Source organism: Tauraco erythrolophus, chromosome 3, assembly GCF_009769465.1.
Source record: "Tauraco erythrolophus isolate bTauEry1 chromosome 3, bTauEry1.pri, whole genome shotgun sequence".
Classification (NCBI taxonomy): domain Eukaryota; kingdom Metazoa; phylum Chordata; class Aves; order Musophagiformes; family Musophagidae; genus Tauraco; species Tauraco erythrolophus.
Window position 1 is genome coordinate 75,531,603 of NC_141467.1, and position 21,165 is coordinate 75,552,767.

The window sequence follows — 21,165 nt, forward strand, 5'->3', positions numbered from 1 at the left end:
CTGGAGATAAACCCAGGCAAAGAGATTCCAAAGGTGATATAATATCTTGGTGTAAGATGCATAAGTATTTTCTTTTTAAGTTCACTAGTGCTGGAATTTACTTCTATTTAAGGAATTAAAAAATGCCACAGAACATCTGAAGGACTGGTTAAAATAAGGCTTATTTTTCCCCCTTCTTTATTAGACTTTGTTAATGTATTTGATATCCTCTCAGGTTTTAAGCTTGTTCTTGTAACAATGAAAGTTTTAGCAGTGTAGGAAAAGAGATTTATTTAGTATTTAAAAGCTCAATCATGCTATAAAAAGCTGGAAAGAAGCCAGTTTCCCTTGTATTATAGAGTTAGCTTGTGGCTGTAGCTCTCACTGCTACAAACCTGCCATTTCTTGTTCAGATAAAAGTACGACTTTTTTCCTCCTCCTAGTCATTAATCAAAGCACTAGTAAGTTTGTGATTAAGCAGTTTATGAAGAGCAGTAAATTTTATCAGGGAAAGCAGATTTATATTTCTCTTTAAAATTATAGTTTTTCCAGAGTTATAAAGCAGCAGACCAGTAGTCAGTTTTCCTTCAGATAAAATCCTGGAAAGGTTGTTCTTACTTACAACTTTCCTATTTATTCATGCATGGCTATTTGGTATTTAGCAAAGAACCCCTGTTTTTAAGGGCGTCTGACTGATGGAGGTGGACTAGAACAACGTGCCGTGAGCTCCTGGAAAACCTCATCTTCTATTTCCTTCTGTGTGCATGTGTGAGCATGTGCAAGCATGTGTGAGCATGGAGGATGGCATCTACTCTTACCTCAAGTTACCCTGGTCTTTCTCTCCTCAACCCATGTGTATCATGAGAAAAATGTTCCTTGAGTAGCTTAGCAAAACTTCCCGTTTTCACCCCCAAACCTAGTGTCAACCCAGAATATCCATGATCAGTCATATAGTTATTCATTTTTTACTTGTATAATCCCTCAGAATTCCTTTCTTCCCATTCCCATTCTGCAAAGTGTCTCTTAAATCTTCTGATTTCCCTCTTCAGCTTCTCCACAACCATTAAACACTATATTCCTCCACATAAAGCATTATATTCTTCCTTAGGTGCTTATGTTGATTCCTATCATGCCAACACCAGAGAATCCTAAAATCCAGTATTACTTTTGTAATAGCAGAAGCCTTCTCTCATGGGGTTACAGTGTGGTGGAAAAGGGAAGAGCAACTGGACGTCCATCTACCTGGACTTGTTCAAAGCATTTGACAACTGTCCTGCACAACATCCTGTGTCTGTAATTGGAGAGACATGGATTTGATGGATGGACCACTCGGTGGATAAGGAATTGGCTGGATGGACCTCAAAGAGTTGCGGTCAACAGCTCCATGTCCAAGTGGAGACCAGTGGCAAATGATGTTCTTCAGGGTTGATACTGGGGGCCAGTGCTGTTTAACATCTTTGTTGGCAACGTGGATAGTGAGATTGAGTGCACCTTCAACAAGTTGCTGAGACACCAAGCTATGTGATGTGGTCGACATTCCAGAGGGAGGATGCCATCCAGAGAAACCTTGACAAGCTAGGAGGGTGTGAACCTCATGAAGTTCAACAAGGCCAAATGCAAGGTCCTGCATGAGGGTTGGGGCAATCTCAAGCACAAGTACAGACTATATGAAGACTAGATTGAGAGCAGCCCATAGGAGAAGGACTTGGGAGTGCTGGTTTGAGGAGAAGCTCAACACTAGTTGGTAATGTACACTTGCAGCTGAGAAAGCCAACCTTATCCTGGCTGCATCAAAGAAGCATGGCCAGCAGGTCGAGGGAGTGATTTATGAGACCCATCTGGAGCAATGCATTCAGCTCTGGAGTCCTCACATAAAAGGACATGGAGTGTTGGAGGGGGTCCAGAGGAGGGCCACGAAGATGATCCGAGGGCTGGAGAACCTCTCCTATGAAGACAGGCTTTGAGAGTTGGGGTTGCTCAGCCTGGATCAGGGAGACCTTCTAGCAGCCTTCCAGTACCTAAAGGAGGCCTACAGGAATGCTGGAGAGGGACTTTTTACAGAAGCATGTAATGCTAGGACAAGGGGCAATGGCTTTAAATTGAAAGAAGATAGATTTCAATTAAATCTAAGGATGAAATTCTTCACTCTGTGGGGTGGTGAGCACTGAACAGGTTGCCTAGAGAAGTTGTGGATGCCCCATCCCTGGAAGTGTTCAAGACCAGGTTGGATGAGGCTTTGAGCAACCTGATGTAGTAGAAAGTGTCTCTAGGTGTGGTAAGGGGGGTTGGAACTAGATGATCTTTAAGGTCCCTTCCTGTTGCTCACCAGCCTGGGCTGCGGCACCAGGGACGCTGTTGCATCTTCCGCAGCAAGGAGGAAATGGCCTGCCTCTTGTAGGCAGGATAGGTACCTTGAGTTGAGTAGTTAATTAGTAGTTCATTAGCTCAACTCAGTCCAGCTGGATAAGAATGATTGGTGCCATAATTCCCCCTTTTTGTTTTCCAATTTTTGTTTTCACAAAGGCTTTATGGGTGAGCAGAGACCCGGCCCATTCATCCAACTCCAGCACGCTTCCCTCCCGCGAATACCACGTCAGGGCTTGCAGCTTTACCTTCTTCTCCGAAGGACTCTCGCTCGAGCTCCTGGCTCCGGCTCTTTTGGCTCAGGCTCCTTTGCAGCCAGGGCTCTCAGCTCGGCGAGGGAGTCGGGGCTTCCCAGGGTCTCGTGGATGTATCACGTCAGGGTCACCAGTTGTTGCTCACCAGCCTGGGCTGCGGCACCAGGGACGCTGTTGCATCTTCCGCAGCCAGGAGGAAATGGCCTGCCTCTTGTAGGCAGGATAGGTACCTTGAGTTGAGTAGTTAATTAGTAGTTCATTAGCTCAACTCAGTCCAGATGGATAAGAATGATTGGTGCCATACCTTCCAACCCAAACCATTCTATGATTTGATTTTGCAGCCTTCCAGTACTTAAAGGGGGCCTACAGGAAAGCTGGAGAGGGACTTTTTCCAAGGGCGTGTAGTGACAGGACAAGGGGCAATGCTTTAAAATTGAAGAGGGCAGATTTAGATTAGATATAAGGAAGATATTTTTCACTCAGAGGGTGGTGAGGTACTGGAACAGGTTGCCCAGAGAAGTTGTAGATGCCCCATCCCTGGAAGTGTTCAAGGGCCTGGTTGGATGAGGCTTTGGGCAACCTGGTGTAGTGGAGGGTTTCCCTGCCCATGGCAGGGGAGTTTGAACTAGAGGATCTTTGAGGTCCCTTCCAACCCAAACCATTCTATGATTCTATGATTCTATGATCTGTCATAGAGAAAGCAGCCCATACAAGCTTTTTTGGATCCTCAATTTGTGTGCTATTAGAAAGAGCAGTGGTCAATGAAGTTTCTTGCACCACTAATGTACATCCAGGGCTCGTCAGTTAGATTTTTGGAGAAGAACTTTGTTAGAACCAAGCAGGAGATGACAATGGTTCACCAGATTTGTTTTTCCTGCTTATTGAGCAAAAGTAGTTAGTGGGTCGTGAGTTGAAGAGTCCTGCTATTTGCCAGTACACACATTAAGCGGTTGTGAAGGTAACATCAAACCCTCAAAAAAAGATTGGGTTTTGTATCTTCATGCATCCTCTTCATACCAGTAAATTAGAAGTGCTCTACACTTTGGTAAAAGCTAAGTTTCATTGCTTACCTCCCTCTAAAGTCAATAAATACTAAATGACTATTACAGTATAAGGCACACATAAATACTTTCTGTGAATGTAATCCTGAATGCTTAGGGACCAGATCTGGCAAATTTAGAACCAAATGCTATAGATTCTTAGTCTCCTGCTAAAGTCTCTACTCTCCTGCTGGATAGTACTTAAAACTGTTCATGTATTAATTTATTCTAGCACATAACGTTGTAGTAGAAGATGCCACTCATCATCAGATCTTGCTTCCCTATTACAGTTGTTAGATATGTATTACAGTCTTCTGGAAATAATCAAACTTCATCTTAGACATTAGTCAAACTTTCAGCTAACCACTCTCCCATCCCAGGTTGTTCTGAAAATGTGAGTAGCCTGTAGTTAAATTACTGATTTGTCCTGCCATTTCTTGTAAAAGAACGAGTTCTGCTTTCAGCACTACTCCTCCTTTAGTGGTGCCCTCAGGCACAAGTGATGGGGAATTGTCAGATAATTGCACTACTGTCAGCTGGACAAAAGTGTAATCTTTTCATATGCTTTCAGCTGTATTGGTTTTGAAGGATCAAAGAGGTAAAAACAGTTACAAATATTTCTAAGTGTGCAGGTATGATCCTGGACTCACAGGGGTAGCAGCCTGTTTGTGAAGATATGTCAAGTCTTTACAGTTTCTTTTAACATAGACTGAAATTATATCTTGCTGTTTCTAAATGGAATAAGTAGTTCATATTGAATATACCAACATTTAGTATGGATGTTTCTTTAAATGTCTATTTTTTGGGTAGGAGCAAGCAGATTTTGCTATACTGCTCTGTAGCACAATACCATGAGATAAATATGTCCTGTAGGATAAGGACATATTTATATGGCCTCACATATACAGAACGTATTTAAACACAGAAGAGTTTATGCATTCCGTTGGATTCAGTAGCCTAACCAACCACATGTAAATCTAAAAATGACTTTGATGTGCTTACTGCTACAGAATCTGCCAGGAAACCGTATGTCACTTCTAGAAAAATACAATAACCTCAGCCACCCGCTATGCTTTAGCCTTTGATAAATAGCAGTCTATAAATTGTCAGTCACTTTCTTGCCATCTCTTTGTGTTGCATTAATTGTTTCTTAATCCTGCTGTGTATTTTATTTGCTCACCTTTTTATGTTGATTTTCTTTTTGTCACACACCTATCCAATCGATTTGAAAGTGACAATTTGGTAAAGGATTCCCTTGACAATATTCAGTTGCTGGTCTGCTGTGTTTAAAAACTCTGAATTGATATGGTTTATTTTTCTTCTGGAACTCCACAAAGTTTCTTCCAACTTGATTTGACCGTCAGAAAATCATTCTTCAAATAAAGAGACTGTTCTGCGGTCTGAAGTGACAAAGTATCCCAGGGAGATGTTTTTGCCTTGAGATATATTTATTTTTGAAATGCAGGTTTCAGGAATGCAAATCACTCTTTTTTTGACTGTTACATTTTCTTTAAGAGGAGATACTATGCTTCGGGATTCCAAGTTAATATAACTGTATGCATTTTTTTTGTATTTTTTTCTTCTCTGTTGTACTACAGCTGTTAATCCGTGGACTGTGTATGATGAGAAGTGTGCTTTGAATGGCACTGGTTAAAACCTGCCGTCACAGCATGGAAAACTCTAGGAACAAGAGTTCTCAGGTCACATGGGAAATCTATACGTATGCATATATTTTCTTTTCAAATCACTCTATTCCATTTTTCGGTTATGTGGTGGGTTTATGTGGTGGGGTTTTGGTAGCAGAGGTAGCCCCTGAAAGGAGCTGTAAGAAGCTTCCCTGGCTCCAGGTTGAACACTCCTCTGGCCAAGGCCGAGCCAGTCAGCACCTCTGTGAATAACATGTTTAAGAAGGGGATTGAGAACCTGCAGCTGGAGGGAGTGGCTGTGCCCAAAGGATTTCGTAGAGGCCTGTCTCCTATGGGAAAAGACCCCACGCTACTGGAGATCAATGGTGGAGCAGAGATGCATCTGCAGCCCACAGAGGCCCCATGTTAGAGCAGGTGGCTGCACCCTAAGAAGCCGTGACTTCATGGGAATAATTCGCACTGGAGCAGTCTGGTGGGTAAGGATTGTAGCCCATGGGAAGGACTCATGTTGAGGAGTTCGCGGAGAGCCGTTTCCTGTGGGAAGCGACCCCACTCTGGAGAAGGGGAAGAGGATGAGGATCCAGCCCTGAAGAGGAAGGAGCAGCAGAAAACAATGCATGATGAACTGATTGCAACCCTCATTCTTCGTTCCCCTGTGCTGCTGCAGGGAGGAGGTAGAGTTGGGAAGAGGGGAGGGGCAGGGGAAGATGTGTTTTAAGGTCTGGCTTTGTTTCACATTATCCTTCTCTGATATGATTGGTAACGAATTAAACTGATTTTCCCCAAGTTGAGTCTATTTTGCTTGTGACCATAATTAGTGAGTGATGTCTCCCTGTCCTCACCTGGCCCTCGAGCCTTTTGTTATATTTTTCTCCTCTCCATCTCACTGAGGGGGAGGAGTGATGGAGTGGCTGCGTGGTGCTTAGTTGCTGGCTGGGGCTAAACCACGACAGCCTACACACTAGTTTTCTCAGTAGCAAATCACAATGCCTTTAGCAAATGATTCCTTTAAAGCAAGGACCACTGGTATACAGATTTTTTTTTTATTTTTGTAATGAAACTAAACAAAAAGAATGAAAAACTTTCTATTTCATAGAAACAAAACATATTGCAAGGGAAAGGTTTTTGCAACATTCTCGATAAAATTGTCCTTATTTTTATCCCTGTTTTTGTTTCTCCTCAGCATTTGTGATACCTCATTATATCAACATCTGACTACATACTCATCTTGTAACATGTGTATTCTCATTTCTTTGTTATGTCTTAAAGAGGTACTATTGTCTCACTGGGGAGCTGAGCACACAGACTGAGATTCATGCCAGCTATCTGGAGGGGGAGCAACATACCTCCTGAAGGGACAATGGGTTCATTTATGCCTTTCTTCTCACAACATTATGGAAGGAATCAGGACAACTGAATAGTGAGTTGGGCAATTCAGAGAAGTGCCTGTAGATGAAGTTACTTCACATGGTCTCTCAGATGTCTTATAGCAAAACAAGAATGTAAATATCAAGAGTTCTTCTCTTTTTGTTCAGTGATACATGTTAACTCTATAATAATTCATATCACAGAAGGTGTGGTATTGCAGTAGTACCCAGGGATGAGTGTCCTGCTGTATTTCCTTCCCTTCTCAGAAGATGCACAGCTTTTCTGTATTCTGGACTCAGTCACCAAGTCCTGCTCTTAGCGTAATTTGTAGTTTAGAGTTCTCCTGCACCGTCTTTATATGCCGTTTCCTTTCTGTACAGTGGAAGACCATGGCTGCTGTTCTATACTTTGTTTGTTTACCTCTGCAAAGGTAATTCAAAGAATAATTTGGAAGGGTGATGGGGTTGTTTGTTTTTTTGTTGTTGTTGTTATTCCTGTACTCTTGTTTGGGAAAGAATGGGATTATTAATGTAGATAGGAAAACTCCTATAATGGTTACTGACTTTGGACGCTAGATTAATCTAATGAATTGATGTGCTCCAGGTACCAGACCTAGTTACTGGATACATGTGATATGAATGGGGGCCAAATATTGCCTCCTGGTCTATCAGAAATATTGTTAAAACTGAGTTTTCCTTCTTCAAGAATCTACTCCACATTGTCACAGCAAGGCTGTGAGCTGGAATGAGAGCACACTGGGTGGTTGAGTTTTCTGCTTCTGCATTGTGGACAGATGGAAGGGTTGAGGTTACTGTTGGGAGATGATGTCCCTTCCCTCCTATTAGTAGCTGACATACATCCTTGTTACTTTCTCAGATGCAGAAGTCGGGACAGCTTAGTGTAGTAAGGGTAGCTAGCAGTGCCATGGTGTCCTAGATGACTATCTGTTTTGCTTATGTAGCTCTAAATTGACTGTCTATCTTAGACTTCCAAAATGTAGTTTTCTGTGACTTGGACTAAAAAAATTGCTCATGATACCAATCCATGTTATGACACTTATCTTCTCATCTGACCAGCTATTCAAAAGCACCCTGTCTTTTAACAGACTCGTGCTTCTTAACATCACTGTGCCAAATGCATACATGAAGGTCAAAAATACACAAAACACATGCAATGCTAAAATACAGAATTCCATTTATGATCCAACATATATAAAGGATGTTATGCTTTTATGGGAAGTGCAAATATTTATTCAACTTCAGAAATTCACTCCACAACTCTGAATAGACAAATTAAACATGGTATCTGCTAAGAAGAGTTAATGGTATAAAAGACAAGCACAAAGAAGGGAGAATATTTTCATCAATTCAAGAAATATGTGTGTATGTGGAAAAATTAATGAAGTGTTCTCACTTGAAATAGGATTTTAACAGAGGCTTACTTGAAGAGACTAGGTTATGTTCCATGCATGGATTGAACATGACATGAATGATTAAAAGGGGACTAGTAGTAGCAATTAAATAAGCTATTCAAAATAAGACTGCTGAGACTGGAAGAGCCAAGAGGCTATTGGGATATTTAGTACAAAAATCCAAGATAAGAGAGCAAATTCCTCAGAAAGAAAAAAATATTGAGATATTTGTGTATTATGAAAGGATAACTTCCTACAGAGAACATGATGATTACACATGGCTGCACATCAGGACAAACAGGTAAATGTAACTTGATGTCACAGTCATGATGAATTCTGATGCCCCAAACTCTACTGATGAGAAGAAGGGGAATAAAATTCTTCACCTTCTCACCTGGTTCCAAAGGCATCTTAATCCTGGAAGATGTCTTAACTTTAAAGAGTGTCCTTCCATTTCTGCTGTGTTTTAGAGCCATAGTGAGTGGATTCTCCCACTGTTTTGGAGTTTGTTTAATTGTTCAGTGTCTGCCTGGGAATAAAAACAAATTAAGGAAATAAAACACTTCTTTATTTCTCTGCGGACTCTGCTTCTTTCTATGAAGACATAAACTTTGGAGTCAAGTCCTTGTATAGAGTGATCTCTGTTCTCTGTAGTTTCCTCTCACACTGTTTTTACTGATGAAAAGTATACCTGTGTGTATAGGTCTTTAATGCTTTGCAATAATCCCGTAGGATTTGTGAATCATGGACTGTATGGAGTCTGTGACAAGAATTTGTATTTGAATAGGAACAGAAGTCTTGCAATCCCTTGGGATAAGAATTTTTATAGTGTTTCTTTGTATATGTTTGTTTATTTGAAAGAAAAAGTTTTTAAGTACTTGAAAGAGATTCTGAGAAGAAAATCATTAAACAAGATACATCATTTTCTAGAGAAACTGACAATAAGCAGAGGGAAAAAATTGCTGTATCTTTGAAAGCAAGCTAGTGGAGCAGTTACTGAGCCATAAACAAAAGGCGTCTCAAATATATTGGGTTCTTAAACAAAGCATATTTCAAAAATACTAAATTCAATTTTCAACCATGCAATCAATCACTCAAATTATACCTATTATGAAGGAAAGAAAGTCCTTGTCTTCAAATCCATGCAAGGTGAAAGATTTCAAAGAATAAATCCCAGCGGATTTGTGTTTCTGCAACATTTATTTCATATTTTCACCATTTACTGGTTTAGAACATTTTCAATACTCCTCAGTTTATTAAAGGTTCACAAGAGGTTAATGGGAGTTCTTACCAGAAGAACCCATTTAAGAATGGATGAATTCTTATCCACTGTCCTGAGACAGAATCGGAGTTAAAATGAGAGCACCACATCATTAAGTCTGTCCTTGTCAAGTCCATTTTATTTATCGTTAAGGCCACTGTCACATAAATAAGCTTTTACACAGCATTGTATTACACATACCATATATATTGAGTACTGTATTTTTAATAGTTTACATCTCCCAGCTATGCAAAGTGATAAAGTGCTCCTGATTGTATGATGGATTTCTTGTCTTTTTGATTGAACTTGGATGGTGATATGTCTCTGTTCAGTTTCACATAGACTGTTTTTTTGAATGGGGAACAATGAGAAATTATGAATTTGGAAACAAATATCTTGTAGAACTCTTTCTTCCAGCTATAGCACAAATTTGGAGAGCCAAAGCCTAGCCATCTTCCATCTGCAGCTTACTTCTCGGGGCATGTAGACTTCCTGCTGTACATGGGCAGCACAAACCTGTAAGAGCTTGTAATGGCACAAAGTCAGAATTGAGCTGTAACGAGGCAGTATGAGAGGGAAAGCAGGCTCTGAAGAAAAGAAATGTGTGTTTTCAGTGTCTTGCCTTGCAGCAGCTACTGCACTAAGAAAATCTGCCTGGCAAGCAAGAGTGAGCAGGAATCCTTTGCTTCCTCCAAATCTGTGGGATGGCTGTACTAGATTGGAAGAGGCACCACAGCTGGGGACAGATGGCAACAGGCTGTGCCGTGTCTCATCGGCCCCGTTGCTACTGCTTTGGGCTCTCAGGGCTGGGGAGAGCAGGGGGCGGCTGCTCTGAGACCCCGTGTAGTTCTGCGCAGTTACAAACTCCTGTGTGGCAGGAGGAGGCACTGAAGGACACACAGTGCACCTGAGGTTTGCGAGTGCTTTAAAACTTCTGCCATGTCACTTAGTTTCTGTAGCTACTGTTCACATCAGCTTCGAGAGCAGGCATTTTAATAGAGGGAGAGTGAAAGCTTCAGCTTTAACTGGCCTTTAGATGGGCAAAATACCTCTGGGGCAGCAATTTAAGGGACCCAGGATAATGCTGCTAGAATGGCAGCATGTCCAGTTTGAAGTTATGGTGAAAACATAGCAGGAGTGAATATTATAGCTCTTGTTATGACCTGAAGGAAGGGAACTGAACTAGAGCTAGTAAGGAATTTTCCAGTGGAAAGGCTCTTTTCCATCAGAACATGTTGCTTCAGCAAAACTGAACTTTTCCTGGAAAAGGACATACAGAATCTGACAGGCAACACTCTTTAAGTGAAGGAAGAATAATTTCATCAAGAAAAGAACAGGAAATAGACTGATTTTAAACTCTTATTTTATTTTTAGAAAGGTTGCTTGTGGTTATGTGGATTAAGTTTGTCTTGAGGAAGGACAACGGAAAGCAGACAGTTGAAAGTAGAATCATTCAGTTCTACAGACAACCACTCATCTCATTTGTCTATCAGTGGGATTCAGGGGCAACTCCAAACTATGTTATGCAGAAACTTGAGTCTTTACACCCCCACCTACCTTTTACATCTTAACCCTCAGCTACTCATTATTGTAAGGTAGCTGAAGATTTTCCACATTTTTCTAAAAGTAGAAGTTCCTGCTACAATAAAAGAAATATTTAAAGCTCTCACAGTACAGTTAAACTATTTAGTACAAATATCAGAACTGGATGTAAAAGAGTCTATGTCAGGAATAATTCAGGGTTTTTTTTTTTTAAATGAGTTAATATCCTCAAGTTATGATACAAATTTTGAAGAAAAGTACTCTCAACCATAGAACTGAATTGATTAAGAGAGTGATGGTAACAGTTCCCATGGGAGATATGTGCCAGTTGACCATCAGATGTACTCATGGACAAGGTGGATATTACTTTATATAAAGGTAGCTGTTCTTCAGTGCTCCTTTCTCCACAGGTTTAAAAATTCTTCATGTGTAGTATTCTATTTTCTAAGGCTGAACGATAATAATTTTTCTTTCTGAAGGCATCACTCACTGTGAAATTAAGTAATAATAGTCCTACATGCAGTTCTTTATAGGTAACTGCTCTAGCCCTTTCATCTGTGAACCTCACTAATTTCTTGGAAACTTGTTCTTTTTTCTACTTATAAATGGTTTTGTGTTTGCCAAAGTAAGCATAAAAGAATCCAAGTCTAAGTAAAAAAAATAAAAATAAATTGATTATCTCTATCTTTCAGGATGTGTCCAAAGACAGTAAATTAGTGAATTACTAAAAGCTTCTTCCAGAGCTCTGCAGGGTCCAAATTTACAATAAATCCCAAGGCATTCTCAGGTCAAATAAATAATACTGCAAACAGCATTTCCGTTGTTCTGCTTTAGCTTAAGGTCTAAGTTACACAGAGCATTGCATTAAGCATTTAAAACAGGCAGAGTTTTTACAGAACCAGAACGTGCAAGTACTTCCAGGGGACAATAAACAATATTTTATTGGGATTTACAGCATATTTCTGTTCAGGATTTCTATGCTTTTGCAAATCTTTAAACTATCCTGTACAAATGTGACTCAAACTGTAACAGAACAGCATTGCTTGCAATAACAAAGCGATAATGCTTTTAGCCTGACTTTTTAATAAAATCAGGCTTATAGAATCATACTACCTGTCTTTAGTTCATCCCAATATTTCTTTTTTATGTTGTCCTGTTTAGCCAAATCTGAAAAAAACTTAAAAGGTATAAAACTTTCACTAAATTAGATAGAGATCTGAATTTGTGTTCCTTGTGTTCATGCTGCAGATAGATGTTAGCCCTGAGCTGATTCAAAGAGAAATCAGCCAGCCAAGAAGTCTATGATACTTATCAGTCCATCCATAGCTCTGAATCAACCATCTGCATCGTGACTTGTGCTTGGTCATAGTGGTGTAGCCAGATGAAGGACAAGTCTGGGATCTGGAGGAGGGAAAAGAAATATAATTTACTGTTCTTGGGAGAGTTGCTGTGGGACACACACTCAGTGATCATTGAGTTTTGCTATTTCTGCTTAGGAAATAACTTGGAAGGCAAGTGATGGCCACACTTTTTTTTTTTACTTTTTTTTTTATTCTTTTTTTTAACTTTTTTTTTTTTTTTTTGAAAAACAATTAAATATAGAAACATGTCTATGTAGGAATATTTTTCAAAGTGTTTCATCCAATGCCTATTATCTTTTTGTAATAACTTGGGCTTTGGAGAAAGTGTTGTGTCTTCAAAACTCAAAATGGTACTGCTTCCACTTACAAAATCACACCAACATTTTGGTAGGAGAAAAGGAAGCCCTGGAAGTCTAATAAGTATACTTAATATAAGGTATATCCCAGTAATACAGTTCATGTTTTGTTTTAATTTATTTTGAATAATCCCCTGCAGTTGAGTTCTGTCTTGATAAACTACTGTAATACCTGTTATAACCCTGGAGAATTTCTGCTGAATGTTCAAAAATGTTGTATATCTAAGACCTCAAGCCTGAAAATACGGATTTTATTTAGTCCTGATTTAATTTCCCTTGGAGAGTAGAAAAGCAGGAAACTAGAAGAAATGAGTAACTTTGGAGAAAAGGGCGCAAAAAAAGGTCTATGTAACTCAAATGATTATGATGGGCAAATCTCTTGACTGCTTCTTCAGTGGTAAAAGACTTTTTTTTTTAAAAAAAAAAAGAGATGAAATCAAATAGTTTGAGATTCAAGCTGACCTACTTTAAGTTTCTTACGATTTTCTGTGGATTAACAGAAAATCATCCTATACATGTTTGGAGCCTCCTCAGATTAAATTTAAATGTAGACAACCTTCTTTGAAGATGGTAGAATTGTTCCAGTGTAAAATTGGCTCCATTGTGAGGGTAATCAGACCAGCTAGTGGCAATACAGAAAAGATGATGGCAGTTTTACCAATGCAAAGTAGATATAGCTACTTTAGTCTCTGCAGGATATCTCTCTCACCACACTTTACTTCAGAGAGTACAGTCAATAGAGTAAATACATTGGTCACGTTCTGAAAATTATACTTACCTAAGGCAGTTATTAGCAGTTTGAGTTTCTAGTGTTCAAACATTAAAGATGAGATATGCAGCTCTGCATACTGAGTTCCAAAGGATGGCAGATAGGCATATGAAGTTCCTCACTCATCTTACTGAAAAAAGAGAATGTAAGATCAGGGAGAATTTACTCCTGCTCAGATTGAAGATGGCTTCCCCTTGGTCTCTCCAATAACGCTGTATTTGAAAGACAGTCATTACCATTTTCTAATACGGGAAGAGCAGTAAGTATTCTTGCAGTTAAAACATGTATCTCAGCATCAAGGTTTTCAGATGTATTTCTCAATTTTCCTTGCACTATGTGAGTAGTGTAATTGCTCTGCTTCCTCAGATGAAAATATCTGTATGTTTCCAATTTGTCACCATTAAAAAATCAGTTGTCACTAGAGTAGTATTTGATATCATTACAGTTTGGCCCAGGTTCTTTTTTCTACCTAAGATCCACCCAGTGCAGGAATAAGCTAGGGTAAGTAGAAACAGTAATAATACTTTCATCCTTAAAACTGAATGGTGTTAGGTCTCCTACCTCAGTAGCATGCGGTCCAGCTGCAGACACACCAGTAAGTTGGGATCCAGTGCAATGTAGAAATACTCAAAATATCTGTAAAGGAACTAGACTAAGTTGCTGGAAGCTGTAAAATTCAGCAGGTTTTGAATTTTCAGCTGGGGAAACTGGACTGAAGGGAACACAGATGAGTAGATAGCTTGAAACTTCTACCTCAGATGTTCCTCTGGATGTGCATCCATAAGGCACAGTGGTCCACTTGCTAGAAAGCTCCGTCTCATCTGGCTTTCACTACATCCTTTTCCTTGACAGTAGTATGTTAATTGTCTAGTCAGAATCATACCCATAGTTACACCTGTGATGTTTGCATATAATTTCCCAGAAGTTATGATGTTTAGCTGTAGAGAGAAAATATTTGCATAAGTGTCATGGTTTGATGTGGAGGTGGGGGTGGTGCTGGTGGCAGGAGAGGGGTTTTGCTCCCTGCGACCTCCCCGGTTTTGGAACCGGGTTAGGCTTAGTTCTGGCCACCAGATCAGACTGCCACCCCCCTCGGGATTGAGCCAATAGGGCGCCTCTGCGAATTGCCCTATTTAAGTCAGGACAAGGGAACCGGAAAAGGTGCTTTGCCCAGGATCGACCAGAGAAGGGAGGAGGGCACTGCCCCCGCTCCCTGGCTCCCGGCCGGGCGGCTGCCTGCGTCGGGCCAGCGCCGCCCACAGAGAATGGCGGCGGCGGAGCCAGCTGGGGAACTCCGGGGCACCTCACTCCTGGGGTGCCCACTGGGCGGAGTTCACCTGGAGAGGACTGAGATCTGAAAGAAACAGCCGCATCGACAGCAGGTCAGTGAGGATGGAGCGGGAGGAGGTGTGCCGGAGCCGAGTTTCCCCTGCGGCTGATGGTGAGACAGCAGGCGGCCCCCCTGCAACCCGGACGGCCTCGGTGGAGCAGAGACTCACTCGCAGCCCGTGGGGAGAAGATGCCTGAGCCTGAGGATGGTCGTGTTGGGGTGCACGGCAAGGCAGAGAGGCATCTGGAGTCTGCATGACGACCCACGCCGGAACGAGTGGCTACAGCTCCCTAAGTACCCGAGACTGTGGTAAAGCCCACACCGGAGCAATCTGTGGGGAAGGATTGTTTCCAGTGGGCTGGACTCACGCTGGAGAAGTTTGTGGATTTTTCCTCGTGGGTAGGGATCCATTGGAGCAGGGGAAAAGGGTGTAAGGACTCCTTCTCCTTTAAGAAAGAAGCAGCAGTAACAGCACGGAATGAAGTGACCTGCACTCCCCCAGTCCCTGCCCCCTGTGCTGCTGGGGGGAGGAGGTAGAGCCGGGAGGAAAAGGAAAGGGGGGGGGAAGGTGTCAGTTTTAAGATCTGGTTCTGTTTCTTTCTGTCCTCTCGAGTAATCAGGTTTTGTTTCCCTTTGTCCTTCTAAGTAATCATTAATAAACTCTTTTGCTTTGAGAAAGCCCTGTCTGGTTTGCCCAGGACCATGGTTGGTGGGTGCTCCCTCTGTTCTTGTCTCAACCCTCAGTCCCTTTGTTTGTTTTTTTTTCTCTCCTCTCTACTTTACTGGAGAAGGAGAGACTGTGTGAGTTTTAGTTGCTGGATCAGCCTAAAATCACAACTATAAGTACTCTTAAACTGTCATTTTTAGGGAAATAATGTGAAATTTTGAGATGCAAAATCTCAACTAAAAAGGATTTATCAAACCAGAAACAAATTAGTTGCCACTTAAAAATTTCATTGACTGATGTGAATAACGTTACACATGCAGAAACACCTTATTTACTAACATTTTCAGATAGAAAATAGAACTGGGCTTAAACAAAAGCCAACCTTGAATTACACTGACCAAATGTGTGCAGGAAACCTTGCCTGATCTGATTGTATAAATTCTAACAGACGCAGTATGTTCATCTTTTACAATGAAAAACAGGGAGAAAGCAGATTTTCTTCAGTCTGAATTTCAGAGCGGCAGCGTGCCCTGGAGAGGGATGAATATGAAGCTTGGCCACCACTAGGTACACACTACTTTGGAAATCTATTGAAACGCAGTGATCTACAATCAATGAGATGCTCCTTACAAGGGAGTGCAACACTGTCAGTGTAGCTATGCCACCTTTTCCTCTGTCTAAAACAATTGATGATATTCCCATTGATTTGTAGGTGCTGGAACAACAACTTGGTCTAGAATGATACTGTTTCTGGTCATCAGGCACAATGCCTGGGGAATGCTTCTGTGCTGGTCATGCATACATTTTTATTCTTCTCCTCCTCTGTCTTGAGTGTGTTTGTAGGGAGAAATTTCAGGTCTTTTGTCTCAGTACAGTGAAAATTATCATCTGTTCTTTTGTATGGCTTAACAAAGTGAAGGCCTTCAAAAAGATGCAAAAAACATTACATAAAAAGTTGAGATCCTAAAGTCTATGTGGTTTGCAAAAGTCCCTTTCAGGTTTGATTAAGGCTTTGATGCATACCTGTCTGAAAAAAAACGACAACAAAAAATCCAAGAATTGCAATATCAAATGTAATAAACCCAGACTTAGAAGTATACAAACTTCTGTGTTTAGCTATTTCTTGGAGCTGCTGCAAGAGGTCATTTGGGGTATAGAACTCAGTAGGATAGTAGCAGCCATGGAAATAATAAAATTCTGTAATAGTTCTTTTTTTTTTTTTTTCAAATGGAAAGTAGATATCCAAGAAAGACTTATTCTGATTTACACTGCATGCTCTATTTTCCTTCTTTGAAGTGTCAGAGAAAAACGATGGAAAAAATGAAGTATAGGGATGGATGCAAATGCAGGATGGAAAAGCAAAGCTATTAAATTAGTTTTTGAGATGAAACAAAATATTTCATCGTGGGGAGAGATTAATCATAGTTTCAAGTCACTTGAATTTGGATTACTTTACTCTTGCATATACTTTAAATGAAGCAGAATTGTTAGGAAGCAACTTCAAACATTTCTTTATGAGTATCAGAACTTGTAAACTGGCAGTGATGAATAAATGCAAATAGTTGGAACTGAAGTCTAGGGCCTGCTTCTGCCGAAGTCTCTTGCAGAACCTCAAGCTGACTTTGCTGGCTTGAGTCTGGGACCTGCTCTGTACAGTAGGCATCCCCTAGCACATCTGTCTACTTGAAACACAGCTGCTTCAGCAACAGTAACATGTACAGAAGCTGGAACTGTAGAATAATGAAAGGATTTCTCAAGGTCATCTCATCCAACCCCTGCTCAAATTAGGGATGACCTAGGGCATTTGCTCAGGACGTTGTCCAATCAAGTTTTGAATATCTTCAAGGATGAAGATTATTCAGATAGGTAAGCTGTTCCTATGGCTGATTGCCTTCATTGTGATGATTTTTTTCCTGATACTTTTATCTGTGACCCATTACCCTATTGCTGTACACCACCAAGAACAGTCTGACTCCATCATCTCACTGCCCCATTAGGCAGCATCTCCAGCTAGATCACCACAAGCCTTCTCCTGAAAGCTGATCAAACCTGGCTCTCAGTTTCACTCTGCATGCCATGAGCTTCAGCCCACTGTCCAACTGGGTAACCTCTGCTGGACTCACTTTAGTGCGACATTTCTGTATCCCTCCTTAAGCTTCTGTTATACACAAAGGGCAAGGGATGGTTTTGTTTTTTTCTGGTTTATAACCACAACATCCTTTCTCTGAGTGTAAGGGGTAGGAGAGAAATTAACAAAGTACTTGAAGCATCTCTTCCAGCTTGTTTCTGCTGCTTAGTGCAAGAGTTTAACAGCAAAAGGAACTGTGCAACTGCAACACAGCTATTTTTTATAATTTCAAATGAAACTCTTTTAGAACTGAGTTGTAATAATGTGTCTAAATGACCTAGGACTAACGAGGTTGCTAGGAAACCAAAAGTTGTTTATCCATGGAGTTCAGAGAAAGGAATGAATTTAGATCCAGCTGTGTAAGAATATGGAAATACTTATCCAAGACACTCACATAGTCATAATTCTGTCCTACTCCTTCATTTGCAGAGGAAGATCACGTCGAGTGGTTAAATAACTTAATTTAACCTGAGTTCACAAATACTAAAATGCCATAATCAGAAGTGTAGGGTTTTCCCTGTCGTCAGAACACAAAAATGTTAATGTTCCACTCTAACTGAAACGTCTTAGTAATGGAAAAATTTACCCTAGATCTCCACACGCAGATTCTGTGCAACATTTCTATAGCTTATAGCTAGAGGTAAATGCAGGCCTGTTGTGAATACTGAACTTTGCCTCCTATGACACTCCCAAAGCCAAGAATCACATGTTGCAGACCATCAGGCATCTCTTCATATAGTTTTGGGAAAGACAGATTAGTTGTCTCAATCTGCTGAAACCTCAGGGATAAAGTTTAACTTCCTTTTTCTTCATTTCCCTTTTCCTCCCTTACCAGAGGAAAGCAGAAACTCCAAATCAATATAAAAACGTCTTATTTCTTTAAAGTGGTATTCTTTATCAGAGAAAAGATAAATAGTGCTTATCGTCCAACATTTCATGAATTAAGCTTCTAGATACCTATTGTATTACATGTCACCTCACCAACATAAACCCACAAACTTCACGTTAGTATATATTTTGTGGGCTGCCTGAAACCTTTGCAGTGATTGAAATGAATATTAAACCGATTAAACAGTTTTCCCCTTTCTCCCTATACTGTTTACAAAAGGTCAATGTATATATTAACAAAATTCTCCTGGAAATCCAGAAAGGTAAAAAGCAGAGAAATATGTAATCAAATACAGAATACAAATTAAACAAATACAGACTACAAATTAAACATTTTTTGTTTCATAAGTTGTCCTATTATTGCATTATTTTTTTTCTCTCCCCTCTGGCAGTCTCATGTCTCTTCAAATTGTCCATGTTAGAGAAGATATGAAAGTTATAATCTAAGGGTAATTAAAAGAAAGTTTTAAAATTCTGAACCACTGAAACAGAAGGATGATTCAGAGTCTATTGTGGGATTGAGCAGTTAAAATTAATATATCTGATTTTTACATCAGCTTGACAATATAGTTAAGTAGATATTGGTAACTGTTTCAGAATTTCTGGATACAAAAAGTATCTGTGATGCATGTCTGCAAAAATTCAGCCTGAAGGCTGGATCCAAAAGTGAAAATCTCAAGTTAAGTCAAGACCTAACCTGAGATTCACAAGCACGTCAAGTGCCAGGTGCCTAAATAGGCCAACAGATTGTGCTGCACAGTAGGAGCTCACTGAAATTCTGCCTTACCTGAATTTAGGTACTGAAGATATGACTGGATCATCCCTGTCTCTTTTAATGCAAACCAAAGTGATATTATTCAGGGCATGTAACAGATTTGTGGTTAACAACCAAAGCAGTCAGTTTAAGGTCTGTGCACTCCTTGGTACTGTGAGGTCTAAACACATCTACTGTGTTATAGGAGAGCACTAATACAAACAGGGTAGAGAGCAGTGGTGGTGTTTTCAGGTTTTTGGGGTTTTTTTTGCTAAGTCTGAACCATTGTGCTGTTGGGAACACAAGATTCAAGGTACAGTAAAAGAAGACAAGCATGAGGAAGCATGCCTTTGCATTAATGTTAGGGTACCTAGTGGGGAAATCCAGGTGTCCTGCTCCCTAGAGGAAAGTTCTAGGCTAGAGTATAAGGCTGGTAGCACTCTGTCTCTTCAAGCGATGCATTTAATGGGAGCAGCTGAAACTGCTCTGCTTTGTACGAACTGCACTGGTGGTGTGTTCTTAGCATTTCTAGGGGGCTGGGATGCCTAGCTTGTGAACCCCAGACAAGCCTGCATGTGAAATAAGGAGCGCAATTTCAGTACAGATAGGAAACCAAGAGTTCTGACCGTAAGAATTAGCAAAACTTAATGTATGCAGATGCTGCTCAGGTTATGATGTCAGTAATTTGCATTTCTCACTCAGGTGCTTCCATACCAGCTAATTTTCACCCGGTGCTTAATGCGTTTTTCTTTCTTTTTTTTTCTTTCTTTTTTTTTTTTTTTTAAGACTTGCAAACAAGCAGGTGCTTGCTTTCACCCTAAGGAATGTGAAGAATAATGTGAGGAATATTATTCTCCAATTGTGAAAGAGTGTTGTGAAAATAAATGCTGCAAACTGAAGTGGAATGCTACCAGGTTTCAGGTGGTGTTAGGTAAGTGCATTAAACTCACGCGTCTGCTTTCTCCTTGTTCCTTTGCCTCAGCAGGGGTAACAGGGATAATAGAACCATTAGCAAATCAGCAATGCTCCCAGAAGTGTTTTCTTCTAAAGAAAGAATATTTAAATGTCATCTGGGTCCATTCCGGGTATGACACACATCCAAATGCCATTCCTCTCCTCTTGATGCAAAAACGGTAGAGCTAAGAAGCAGAGAAAGATAACCAAGAGCATTTGGTTGTTCACAGAGTTTCTAAAACCAGACTGGAAATTGAGCTAGTTCCCCAGATGTCATGGCATTGCATTCACTTTCTCTTTACCTCCATTCTGACAATTCTGATTGGTTTCAGCAAAACCTGGAAACTAGTGCCAACTATGTGAGAGAAACAGTGTTACACTCTGACCATATAAGTAAAAGAATTGCAAATTAAAGTAAGACAAGTGAGAAGAATATGAACCACAGAGTGATTCGTGTAAGCTACTACCTATATTTCCAGACACAGTGGTTTGCATTAATTTTTATCACATGATGTATTCTGGATTTGTACTTATTTTGCAAAGTCAGCCACGCCTGTATGTTTTTGCTTGTTTGTATTTTTGTTAAGCTACTAATCAGTGTTTCCTTCACATGAGAATACGTTGCAAGGAATCAGTTAATTTCTGGGCTTTATTTATTCATTTGTTTGTAAGATTATTCATATGGGCAGATCTCCTTGGTGATGATGAAGGAACTTACTCAATTCCTATGGAGTATTGAAAGGATGTTCTTCCATCTACAAAAGTCTGTCAAAACACAGAATGTTTTGATTGTTCAGGTTGTTGACTGTTAGCTCACCCGCTCCTGACCACTATTCCTTCTTGGCATTCTTCTTTCCCTCACCTCATTAATGTCTCATGCATATCATTGATTTTTATTTGTCTTGTCCTATCTGAGACTATGAGTTTTTCACAATAAGAAACATGACACTTACTTGTTTACAGTGCAGATTTACATTGTTTCTTATTTAAATGTTTTACTATCACTTATGAAGATTACAAAGATATTTTCTTTTTCTTATGTCCTCTCTTTTCTCTCATTCTGATTAATGTTTCAATACCTGCCTCTCATTGT